The sequence below is a fragment of the Anomaloglossus baeobatrachus genome, chromosome 4 (genome assembly GCF_048569485.1).
Source record: "Anomaloglossus baeobatrachus isolate aAnoBae1 chromosome 4, aAnoBae1.hap1, whole genome shotgun sequence".
NCBI classification, from domain to species: Eukaryota; Metazoa; Chordata; class Amphibia; order Anura; family Aromobatidae; genus Anomaloglossus; species Anomaloglossus baeobatrachus.
This window is the reverse complement of record NC_134356.1, coordinates 215,605,401-215,619,358: the sequence shown is the minus strand read 5'-3', so window position 1 is coordinate 215,619,358 and position 13,958 is coordinate 215,605,401.

Here is a 13,958-nt window from a genome sequence, read left to right as displayed (position 1 = left end):
TCATGGAAAAAAACTAAGACATTCCCTGAAAATAAGTCCTAGCGCTTCTTTCATAGCAAAAAATAATATAAGCTCCTGTCTTATTTTTAGGGAAACATGGTAACAACTATTTGCCTGTAAGTTCTTAGCTTCACAGCAAAAAAAAATAAGTAAATTCCCGGATAACCCCTCTATTGTAATATCCCTCTCTCTATATATTTGCCTTCTACTGGAATCTGATCCTAGAAATATGAAGAGGAGATATCTGAATAATACAGTTGACAATATGTTTTCTAGTTTCTGCAGTTTCAATAATGGTTTTCTATATGGCGCTGCATTACAGTATAATTGGCAATTCCTATATCCACGACTCGCTGGCCTAGTAGCGCTCGTTCTGGGTGGCTGTAATTCGCAGGCTCTTGTGCTGTTTGCCTGTGAGGCGTTTCACTTCCTTGCAAGATAAATAACACACAGAGAGTGATCGATTCACAACGGCAATAGTTTGGGGGATAAGACAAGCAGCTCTTTTACCTATTGATTTCTCTTCCATGGCTCTGACATGAGGGGAGGGGGAATGAAGAACAATAGATGAGAAATGGTGAGCAAGAGGAATCTGTATGGAATATGGAGTCCAGTGTCAATCCGAGCAGTAACTGGCTTCATATATACCACAAATCCTGACATTTATGCCAATTGCTATTTGCAAATTAAAAAATAAGACCGCTGTCCGTTTTCTCCCAACAGGCAGCTATTTCCTTCGTAGTGTATGGCCAATGTTAAACAACAAACGAGTCAACCTAGCCTAGACTTTTGTGTAAAGATTTAATAGGTGTGTTTCAGTCTGTTTTTTTAAAAGGCTGTGCTGTAATCTGTTAAAAACACTGCTTATGTAATTTCCCTGCAGCGCCATCACATGGAAAAGTAAGCATTACACTAATCCAATTGAAATCAATGGGCTGTCTGTAATTCAGGACTGATCCTCTAAGGTTTCCTCTCTAAGAGATATGTTACAGAACCCCTCTTCTATTAGGCTAGTATTCCATAATATATTTGAGCCATCGGGGCCGAAAACACACTACAGGTGCAAGGAAAGGCAGTCACCGCCAACCTACCGGGAGTGATCACCGCAGCCGTCTGCGGAACCCGTCCATTCAGCCGTTTGTTTTACCAGAGACTCCGTGTACGTTACTGGCTGAGTGAGTACCACAGTGCCGTCTGGCACTGTGCTGCCCCCGCGACCCTGCACCTCACCAAACCCGGCCATCCACTATCCAGTTACCCTCACCGGGCCCCGGGACCACCCAAAACACCCCCCTACCCACGGAGGGGAGATAAACATCTCAGCTGCTCCCTGTAATCGCTCCCGGGATCCCCGTCCAGAGCAGCGGTGGTGTCCCAACCTCACCACAAACCGTGGGTGGCGTCACGAACCGACTCCCCCAATCCCAAAAACTACCCCCTTTCACTCACGGGCGAGGAGCGCCGCTCAAGTCACCGGATCTGGCCCACCACTCGAGCCACCGAGCAGCGAGCAGCGAGCAGCAGGCTGCAGCAGCGCCGGACCCGAGCGCCAGCGAGAGAGCAGCAGCGACAGCCCCCTCCCCGCCCGCGACATAAACAGACAAAGTTTTGCTGCGGTTTTCTGGGAGCTCCTGCGGAATGTCCTGCGGATATATCCGCAGGACACTGTCCCCGTGGGCACATAGCCTTAGAGGAGGAGAAGTGTGAGGAGGTCAGGAGCAGGGCTCCTTGCTAATACTAGGTGGCAGACGTTGGTCTGGGCCTGGTAGGAGCTGGAACCCCGGTCGCAGCGGATCGTGTCAAGGGGCACGGATCTGCCAAAGAGGGCAGCTGGCGGCCTTAAGCCATCTCCGGGCAGGGGCCAGGGCACAGGCTAACAAGCAACACCAAGGGGCACGGATCCAAGTGTGCTCCCTCCCTGCTGCAGCGGGGCTCAGAATTCTGGTTTACAAGTTGTCGGTGTCAGTATTCTTGGACTGAGTGAGTACGCAGAAAACCCTCTCCTCCCCTTCACCCCTTCACTATCATCACCGGACTCCCAGAGCAAAACCCCCTACCCACGGAGGGGTTAAACACCTTGCTGCTATACCACCGCCACCGGGCGCTCCCAACAGCAGCAGTGCTACTCCATCTTACCACGCACCGTGGGTGGCGTCACGAACTTCTAATCCCCCTGTACATATCCTCCCTTTTCAATTCGAGTGTCCGCGCGACCCCTTCCCTGGCTCCGGAGACCCCTCAAGACACTGCGGTTCCAGATCCGCTGACACGGGGGCGGTACACTCACCTTCACCGGATCCAGTCCCAGCTTCCCATTGCTGTTTGGTCTTGGTATTTGGGATGCAGTGGTGATGTCACATTGACAGCATTCATCACCACTGTAGCTAATAACTGAGCTCTGGCTGTGCTGACGTAGATTACTTGAGCCGCTGAGCTGAGTGAATAGCTACAGTAGTAATGTGCAATGGTGACATAACGTCACCGCTGCAGCCCAAACACCGATACCAGAGCGGCGATTGTGGATCTGAGTGTAATTTTCGGTATTTTACAGCATTTGGGGTCCACTTTCCTGAGGGTGGAAAACCCTTTTAATTGATGCACTGGTTTACATGGAAAAAGGAATATTTGCATAATTATGTCATTAAAATGTATATTATTGGCTCAGTCCCCAAAATATTGAATTTGCTAAAATTGCTCTCAGATCACAGATCAGTCACAGATCACATAACAGCTAATATTATAGAACCATATTGCTCACAGCAGCCAATTGTGGATTGCGGCCCCCTTTATCCATGAAAGAATTATGATCCTTCATGGTCAATGAATAGAAGGAAAGACCAGAACTGAATATAAAAAAACTGATGCAGGCTTCTAAGCCCCCTTACTATAATGAATAAAAGATATTTACATTTATGTTTAAAAACAGCAATACGACTGAATATTTTTGGTGACTGGTAATATAAAGTTTTTCCATCAAGTATAATTGTCCAGAAATAGAATTAAAAAAGAAAGGATAAGAAAGTACTAGATATTGCAGAAAACAATAAAAAATAAAGTAAAGAAAAAAAAATAAATATATATATGGATATATATATATATATATACTAATATATAAAGCTGAATGTCTGTGTGTATGTGTCTGTGTATGTATGTCTGGGATTGGCATCTGCACCGTCGCAGCTACAGCCACAACATTTTGCACACTCACACGTCTGGACCCCGAGAGCGTCATATGCTATGTTGTGAGGGGAAATTTTAACCCCGCGCGTTCCAATTTCCCAATCAATTTTGCCCCTATCTACATAATGGGGAAAAAGTGAAACGAAAAGTGTACTCGCACCGTCGCATTTACAATCACAAAATTTTGCAAAGACAGCTCATGTGACGCAGGGAACGTCGTAGACTATGTTTTGACAGAAAAAATTTAACCCCGTGCTTTACAGTTACTCTCCAAAAAACATGGCTCCATTAAAGTAAATGGAGCTGGAACTACAGGTTATTAGTAGGAGCTGTGATTGGTTGCTATAGGAACAAAAGACATTCATAGTATAAAAAGCTTATGTGTCAGGTAATAAGATGTCGGTCGGGAGACGGATAGAGAGAGACAGACAGATAGACAGAGTGACAGACAGAATGACAGACAGAGTGACAGACAGAGAGACAGACCTGGAAAGAGACAGACGGTGAAAGAGACAGACAGAGACAGACAGTGAAAGAGACAGACAGAGACAGATGAGGAAAGAGACAGACAGAGACAGACTTGGAAAGAGACAGACAGAGACAGACGGGGAAAGAGACAGACAGAGACAGACGGGTAAAGAGACAGACAGAGACAGACGGAGAAAGAGACAGAAAAAGACAGACGGTGAAAGAGAGATACAGAGACAGACGAGGAAAGAGAGAAATAGAGACAGATGGGGAAAGAGACAGACAGAGACAGACGGGGAAAGAGACAGACAGAGACAGACCTTAAAAGAAACAGACCTGGAAAAACCTGGAAAGAGACAGACAGGAAAAGAGACAGATGGGGAAAGAGACAGACGGGGAAAGAGACAGACGGGGAAAGAGACAAACAGACATGCAGACACAGACAGGCAGACAGGGAAGCAGGAGACAGCCAGAGAGATAGACAAAGATAGATGGGGAAAGACACAGACCTTGATGGAGACAGACGGGGAAAGAGACAGCCGGGGAAAGAGACAGCCGGGGAAAGAGACAGCCGGGGAAAGAGACAGACGGGGAAAGAGACAGACGGGGAAAGAGACAGACCTGGAGAGAGACATACCTGGAAAGAGACAGACAGAGCATATTACTTGGTCAATTTAGTTAAATCTGTGTGGAATATCTGTGGTGTTGAAATATATGTTGTGAAATGCTTCTATTAGCTTAGTTTTTGCCTTTTAATAATTACATTTCTATCTTTGTTTTGTGTTTTTTGTGTGCAGAATACATTTTTGTTAATACATTCTACTTTGTTAACAACAGTTATTAACCCGGGCGAAGCTGGGTAGTACAGCTAGTATATATACAGTATATATATATATATATATATATATATATATATATATATATATATATATATATATAAATATATATATATATTTATATATATATATATATATATATATATATATATATATATATATACAGTACAGACCAAAAGTTTGGACACACCATCTCATTCAAAGAGTTTTCTTTATTTTCATGACTCTAAAAATTTTAGATTCACATTGAAGACATCAAAACTATGAATGAAAACCTGTGGAATGAAATACTTGAAAAAGTGTGAAACAACTGAGAATATGTCTTATAGTTTACATTCTTCAAAGTAGCCACCTTTTGCTTTGATTACTGCTTTGCAAACTCTTGGCATTCTCTTGATGAACTTCAAGAGGTAGTCACCGGAAATGGTTTTCCAACAGTCTTGAAGAAGTTCCAAGAGATGCTTATCACTTGTTGGCCCTTTTGCCTTCACTCTGCGGTCCAGCTCACCCCAAACCATCTCGATTGGGTTCAGGTCTGGTGACTGTGGAGGCCAGGTCATCTGGCGTAGCACCCCATCACTCTCCTTCTTAGTCAAATAGCCCTTACACAGCCTGGAGGTGTGTTTGGGGTCATTGTCCTGTTGAAAAATAAATGATTGTCCAACTAAACGCAAACTGGATGGAATAGCATGCCGCTGCAAGATGCTGTGGTAACCATGCTGGTTTAGTATCCCTTCAATTTTTAAAAAATCCCCAACAGTGTCAATAGCAAAGCACCCCCACAGCATCACTCCTCCTCCTCCATGCTTCACGGTGGGAACCAGGCATGTAGAGTCCATCTATTCACCTTTTCTACAAAGACACGGTGGTTGGATCCAAAGATCTCAATTTTCGACTCATCAGACCAAAGCACAGATTTCCACTGGTCTAATGTCCATTCCTTGTGTTCTTTAGCCCAAACAAGTCTCTTCCGCTTGTTGCCTGTCCTTAGCAGTGGTTTCCTAGCAGCTATTTTACCATGAAGCCCTGCTGCACAGTCTCCTCTTAATAGTTGTTCTAGAGATAAGAAGGTGTGTCCAAACTTTTGGTCTGTACTGTGTATATATATTATATATATACATATATACACAGTATATATATATATATATATATATATATATAAAACAAAATATTGATCATCTATAAAATATTATGTAATTTAATAAAAAGTATCAAAGTATATTTGTTAAAATAATACTTTCTTCTTTTATTAATATTACTAGGACTGGGACATTACATCACACATCAGTGACTGTGGCCTGCTCCCTGCTAGTAGTTGCTGGACGCCTGATAATATCTGTCTCTCTTCAGTGGTGGTGGCATGGCTTCCACCCCCCCCACCCCCCCCCCCGATCTCAGACTGCAGGGAGGGATATATTATCGGGGCTGGCAGCTACTAACATCCAGGAGTAGGTCATGCCCTTGCCACGCCCCTGATCTCTAAATTGAAGAAGATATTGTCAGGGGGCTGGCAGCTACTAGAAGGGAGCAGGTCATGCCGCCATCACGCCACCTAACGTCAGACTGACTAGAAGTAGATATTATCAGGGGGCTGGAAGCTACTAGAAGAGAGCAGGCCATGCCACCACCACGTCCCCTAACCTCGGACTGACTAGAAGTAGATATTATCAGGTGGCTGGCAGCTACTAGAAGAGAGCAGGCCATGCCACCACCACGTCCCCTAACCTCGGACTGACTAGAAGTAGATATTATCAGGGGGCTGGCAGCTACTAGAAGAGAGCAGGCCATGCCACCACCACGTCCCCTAACCTCGGACTGACTAGAAGTAGATATTATCAGGTGGCTGGCAGCTACTAGAAGAGAGCAGGCCATGCCACCACCACGTCCCCTAACCTCGGACTGACTAGAAGTAGATATTATCAGGGGGCTGGCAGCTACTAGAAGAGAGCAGGCCATGCCACCACCACGTCCCCTAACCTCGGACTGACTAGAAGTAGATATTATCAGGGGGCTGGCAGCTACTAGAAGAGAGCAGGCCATGCCACCACCACGTCCCCTAACCTCGGACTGAGTAGAAGCAGATATTATCAAGGGGCTGGCAGCTGCTAGCAGGGAGCAGGTCATGCCCCCTCACGTCTTGAAGAGAAGGGGAGCATAAAAAAGCACCTACAGAGTCACACTGAATTACAGGTACTGTGGGAATAGGAAACAACATTACTCTTGTTATATTTATAGTTTATGAAGGCATGGCCATTAGAATAATATTTTATTTCCCTTTAAAACCCTATAGAGGAGACCCATAGCCCTGGTTTTAAGATGGAGTCTTGACATAAAGAGAACTGATGAACAATCTGGGACTGCCTGAGACTGGTGATTTCCCTAAATAAAAGTTACTCACAAAAGTGAGTAAAACAGTGCCTACTGTCCCACGAAAGGGCTATACTACCTAGCAAATTATGGTCCTAAACTTCTAGATTGTGAAATGTCGGCATGCAGAGCAGGATCTCACAACCCTAACTGGCCACTTTTGCTTTTAAAGTGCAAGATGTCAAGTGTTATCACAAGATCTTACTTTCTGCAATAGCCTACCATTGCTGCCTCATTTACTAACCAAACTGTCACTGCTCTAAGTCTGTTACCATTTGATAAATGATGAAGCAGTGCCATGTTAGAGTAAGGAGCAAGAGCATGCGCTAACACTTTAATAAGAGGAAAAAATATCGGCACATCCAACGTAAAATAATTTCTTTCTTTATTTTCACATAGTTTTAAAAAAGTCCATCCATTTTCAGAAGACCCTGACGCGTTTCCGACGCAAAAAGAGCGTCCTTAATCATAGGCTAACATTTTTATTGAGCTCTAGACATTTCTAGGTAAAGATCAACAATATAGTTAGAGACTAGTGATGAGCGAGTATGCTTGTTACTACTCGGTACTCGCACGAGTATCACTGTACTCGGGCTACTCGGCGGGGACCGAGTAATCTCGCGATACTCGTGCTGTACTCGTGGTCTTCATTTCTGCATGTTGGCGCTCTTTTGAGAGCCAGCCCTCATGCAGGGATTGGCTGGCAGACCACTGCAATGCCACAGCCCTGATAGTTGTGGAATTGCAGTGATTGGCCGGCCTGCACAGCGTGACCGAGCCTTTATACCGGCGGGCGCGCTGTGCTCTGCTCACAGCTATCCAGACAGTCAGTGCAGGGAGAGTGTTGCTGCTTCAGGGAAAGGTTTGCGGCCCTTTATAGTTAGTTCCGTAACAGGGCTGCAAACAGTGTGACCAGAAGTCCTTCTCAGGACATACAATAAGTTGTATACAGGCAGGCAGGGTATAGCCAGGTCGGAGTACAGTAGCAGAGTCCTTCTCAGGACTATTGTTGCTATATACAGGCAGGGAATAGCCAGGTCGGAATACAGGCTAGTGACCAGAAGAGTCCTTGTCAGGACTATTGTAGCAGTATACAGGCAGGCAGGCAGGGTATATAGCCATTCCTAGCGGTGACCGTATACCAGCCTTCATGATATCTGGGGCTGGTGTACACAGTCTAAAACAGTCCTGATAGTGTCAGACTTCTCAGTAATTGTCGCTCCTAAAAAGCTGTTAGGTTCTTAGTGCGTCCGTGCTTGCATTTAAAAACCGCACGTGTGTGCCTGTCGGTGGCAGCGTACAGGTGCACTTGTGTGCGTTTTTCACAAACTATTATATAACGCACAAGTCTAGTGAATAATACACGTCAGTCAGCAGTGGCTGATAGTGTCAGACTTCTCAGTAATTGTCGCTCCTAAAAACCTGTTAGGTTCTTAGTGCGTCCGTGCTTGCATTTAAAAACCGCACGTGTGTGCCTGTCGGTGGCAGCGTACAGGTGCACTTGTGTGCGTTTTTCACAAACTATTATATAACGCACAAGTGTAGTGTATAATACACGTCAGTCAGCAGTGGCTGATAGTGTCAGACTTCTCAGTAATTGTCGCTCCTAAAAACCTGTTAGGTTCTTAGTGCGTCCGTGCTTGCATTTAAAAACCGCACGTGTGTGCCTGTCGGTGGCAGCGTACAGGTGCACTTGTGTGCGTTTTTCACAAACTATTATATAACGCACAAGTGTAGTGTATAATGCACGTCAGTCAGCAGTGGCTGATAGTGTCAGACTTCTCAGTAATTGTCGCTCCTAAAAAGCTGTTAGGTTCTTAGTGCGTCCGTGCTTGCATTTAAAAACCGCACGTGTGTGCCTGTCGGTGGCAGCGTACAGGTGCACTTGTGTGCGTTTTTCACAAACTATTATATAACGCACAAGTCTAGTGAATAATACACGTCAGTCAGCAGTGGCTGATAGTGTCAGACTTCTCAGTAATTGTCGCTCCTAAAAACCTGTTAGGTTCTTAGTGCGTCCGTGCTTGCATTTAAAAACCGCATGTGTGTGCCTGTCGGTGGCAGCGTACAGGTGCACTTGTGTGCGTTTTTCACAAACTATTATATAACGCACAAGTCTAGTGAATAATACACATCAGTCAGCAGTGGCTGATAGTGTCAGACGTCTCAGTAATTGTCGCTCCTAAAAACCTGTTAGGTTCTTAGTGCGTCCGTGCTTGCATTTAAAAACCGCACGTGTGTGCCTGTCGGTGGCAGCGTACAGGTGCACTTGTGTGCGTTTTTCACAAACTATTATATAACGCACAAGTCTAGTGTATAATACACGTCAGTCAGCAGTGTCTGATAGTGTCAGACTTCTCAGTAATTGTCGCTCCTAAAAACCTGTTAGGTTCTTATTGCGTCCGTGCTTGCATTTAAAAACCGCACGTGTGTGGCAGTCGGTGGCAGCGTCAGGCTCCATATTGTCCCTGGATAGAGACGTGCATGATGGCCTGTAAACCTGAAGTGCCCATTGTAAGGCAGTGGGTCTATTGTAGTATAGCCCTTAGGCAGGGCAGCCAAAAATTTGGAGGCTCCACATTGTCCCTGGATAGAGATGTGCATGAGGGCCTCAAAACATTGTTACTATTGCAAAGGAGCGGGTCTCCTGTCGTTGTAATGCCCATTCTGAAAGAATGGGCGAAAAAATTTACCACTGGGGGTATACCTGAAACAACGGCCTAACTATTGTAACGGTCATCATGATGGCGCATGAGGAGAAGGAGGAGCAGTCCAGCGATTAGCCAAAGTCCAGAAGTGTGTTACCATGGTTGAGTGGAGGTACATGGCAAATTCCCGTTACAAACTTTAAATTCCGCTGTCATTTGCTGGTGGTGTGGTGAAGTCTGGCCCAATCCAACCCTTGTTCATCTTCATCAGAGTCAGCCTGTCAGCATTTACAGTTGACAGGCGGGTGCGTTTATCTGTAATGATTCCACCTGCGGCACTAAAAACACGCTCTGACAAAACGCTAGCGGCAGGGCAGGCCAGGACTTCCAAAGCGTAGAGAGCCAATTCATGCCACGTGTCTGTCCAGCTTGGATACCCATTAATTGTAAGGCACAGAGGAATGTCGGAGTACAGTTGTTTGATCTGCAAGGTACTCCTTGAGCATCTGGGCAAACTTAGGATTTCTTGTGGCACTACCCCTCACCTCAGGGGCTGTGGTATGTGAGGGGCTGAGAAAACTGTCCCACATCTTAAAGACTGTTCCCCTACCTCTGGCGGATTGGACTTGTGCCCCTCTCGGCTGTACGCCTTGGTTGTCCACTGATTCCTGAGCTATGCCGCTAGCGTTTTGTGAGGGGAATGCTTTGCCTACTTCCGTGACTATGGCCTTCTGGAACTGCTGCATTTTGCCTGACCTCTCCGCCTCGGGAATAAGAGACATAAAGTTCTCCTTTTAGCGTGGGTCTAACAGTGTTACCAACCAGTAATGATTGTCGGCCAAGATGTTCTTAACGCGAGGGTCACGAGACAGGCACCTTACCATAAAGTCAGCCATGTGTGCCAGACTCTTAACAGCCATCACTTCAGTATCCTGACCAACACGATGACTGAACATGCTGTCCTCCTCCTCCTCCTCCTCATCATCTACCCTGTCCTCTGGCCAGCCACGCTGAACCGAGGATATGACTGCATGTCATATCCTCAATTTGGCCAGAGAGTTGCTCCATGTCTTCATCCTCCTCGTCATAGTCCTCCACTGCACGTTGTGATGAGACGAGGCTGGGCTGTGTGTTATCACCCACACCCACTACTGTTTCTTGCTCAAACTCATCGCGCTCCGCCTGCAATGCATCATGGTTGTTTTTTGAGCAGAGACCATTTTAGAAGGCAGAGAAGCGGTATGGTGACGCTAATAATGTCGTCATCGCCGCTCACCATCTTGGTGGAGTCCTCAAAGTTTTGGCGGATGGTACATAGGTCGGACATCCATCTCCACTCCTCAGGTGTTATGTGTGGAGTTTGACCCATTTCCCGACGGCTTAGGTGATGCAGGTACTCAACAACTGCCCTCTTCTGCTCACATATCCTGACCAACATGTGCAGAGTTGAATTCCAATGCGTGGGGACATCACACACCAGTCTGTGAGCCGGAAGATGCAAACGGCGCTGAAAGCCGGCAAGGCCGGCTGAAGCAGTAGGTGACTTTCGAAAATGTGCAGACAGGCGGCGAACTTTTACCAGCAGATCAGACAGCTCTGGGTATGACTTTAGAAACCGCTGAACCACGAGGTTGAGCACATGGGCCATGCATGGAACATGTGTCAGCTGGCCTCGCCTCAAAGCCGCCACCAGGTTCCGGCCATTGTCACACACGACCTTTCCTGGCTTTAGGTTCAGAGTTGTGAGCCAGTGATCTGCCTGCTGTTTCAGAGCTGTCCACACCTCTTCTGCATTGTGGGGTTTGTCACCTATGCTGATTAGCTTCAGCACTGCCTGTTGCCGCTTCGCCGAGGCAGTGCTGCAGTGCTTCTGTGTCGCCCTGGACAAGCCAGGGGACACAGAGCACAACACTTAAACACCCCACACTCCCTGCAGGCATATCATAGTCAAAACACAAAATCCTTGTTGCCTTCCCCAGGGGCTGTTGTCCACACCAGGGTGTGGAGCCAGGCGGTTGGTCTCCACCCACCAAGGAGGAGGGAAAACACAGGCAGTGAGAGTTAAGCTAAGGAAGTGGAAGGAGGAAAGTAGTAGAGAGGAGAAAAGTGACAGCAAAGAGCCTGAAGTTGGTCCGGGTGTGTGGCCCGGACAGGACAGCAAGGTTGGCAGGATGTGGTGACCGTCTGCAGTGGAGGCCGATTGGAGTCTGCCGTAAGGACCGTGGACGGGTGGTGACCCAGCCGTACCGGACCGGTATACAAAGAGAAGCCAGCACCATTGGCAGAGGACTTTCGGATCCCGGCAAGGCTTGGTGTCGCCGTGAATTTGCCAAATCCGTTAGTGAAGGGGACCTCAGGGTTTCCAAACAGCCAAGTCCCGATAGAAGGCAACCGTCCAACCGTGAAGGGGAGACACCGCCACCGCCAAGGGCAACCGTCTCCCAGGGCCAGCGCCTGTGGGCAAAAGTGGCTCCTCCGGCCCATATCCAGGTCGGGGAGCGGGTTACCGGTGGGAAACCATCACTACCAACACTTAACTTAGGTGCAGGGAGAGACAGTCATCACTAACCTGCAGGGAGGAACAACCGCAGCCGTCCGAGGGACCCGTCCATCCAGCCACTTGTTTTACCATGAACTGTGTCATCATCATTGGGCTGAGTGAGTACCTCCGTGCCGTGCGGCACAGCGCTGCCCCTGCGACCCTGCACCTCATCAGGCCCCGCAACCCGCCTGTCATCCATCTCTACCCCATCACCGGGCCCCGGGACAACCAACCCCCCTACCCACGGAGGGGAGAAATAACAACAAAGCTGCTCCCTGTCACAGGCTCCCGGGATCCCCGTCCAGAGCAGCGGTGGTGTCCACACAATCACCACAACCGTGGGTGGCGTCACGGACAATATCCCCAAAACCCAAACCACCCCTTTTCACTCACGGGCGAGTAGCGCCGCTCGAGTCCCTGGGATCCGGCCATCGCTCGAGCCAACGAGCAGCAGCAGCCGTAGAGCAGCGGCAGCCGGACCCGAGCAGTGGGAGAGCGCACCGTCCCCTCCTCCGCCCGCGACACTTCCAGCTTGGGACTGGTGTGGAGGGTAAAGTGGATGAGGATGCGCAGGAGGAGGAGGCTGAGGAGCATGACATTCCGGAGCTATAGAGTGTGGGTGAAACCCTGACTGAGGTAGGGCCTGCAAAGCTTGGTGTGTGAAGGACGTGTTCCGTCCCTCGCTCAGACTGGGTCCCAGCTTCCACAATATTAACCCAGTGTGACGTCAACGAGATGTAGCGGCCTTGCCCACATGCACTTGTCCACGTGTCTGTGGTTAGGTGGACTTTGGCTGAAACAGCGTTGTTCAGGGCACGTGTGATGTTTTGTGACACGTGGTTATGCAATGCGGGGACGGCACACCGGGAGAAATAGTGGCGGCTGGGGACCGAGTAACGTGGGACAGCTGCCACCATCAGGTCGCGGAATGCTTCTGTCTCAACCAGCCTAAAAGGCAACATTTCCAGCGCAAGCAGTCGCGAAAAGTTACTATTTAGAAGTGTGGCATGTGGGGCGTTGGCAGTGTATTTGCACCTGCGTTCAAAGGTTTGCTGAATGGATAACTGAACGCTGCGCTGGGACAAGGACGTGCTTGATGATGGTGTTATTTCTGCGTGGGTAACTGCAGGTGCAGGGCCGGAGGAGGCTTGTTCGCAGGCAGCATGGACAGGGGATTGGCTCGCATGCACAACCAGCGAAGACGTAGCAGTGACATCAGCAAGCACTGCTCCTCGACTCTGTTGTACTTCCCACAAAGTCGGGTGCTTGGCTGACATGTGCCTGATCATGCTGGTGGTGGTCAGGCTGCTAGTTTTGGTACCCCTGCTGATGCTGGCATGGCAGGTGTTGCAAATGGCCTTTTTAGAATCATCTGGAGCCAACTTAAAAAACTGCCAGACTCGGGAAGACCTAACATTTGTACAGGCACCTTGTGTCGTGTTGTTCCGGGGAACAGTTGCCTGACGTCTGCCTGGGGCCACCACTCTGCTTCTTACTGCCTGTTGGGATGCTACGCCTCCCTCCCCCTGTGCACTGCTGTCCTCGCTCTGCATATCCTCCTGCCAGGTTGGGTCAGTTACTGGATCATCCACCACATCATCTTCCTCTTCCGCACCCTGCTCCTCCTCCTGACTTCCTGACAATTGTGTCTCATCATCGTCCACCCCTTGTTGAGACACGTTGCCAACTTCGTGAGAACGTGGCTGCTCAAATATTTGGGCATCTGTACATACAATCTGGTCATGGCCCACTTCAACAGGAGCTGGCGAGAGGCCAGAATGTGTGAATGGAAACGTGAACGAACAGCTCTTCCGAGTGTCCAAGTGTGGGATCAGTAATGTCCGTGGACGTGTACTCGGCCTGGTGGTAGGAAAGAGGATCAGGTTCTGAAATGTGCGGTGCAGTATCACGGCTACT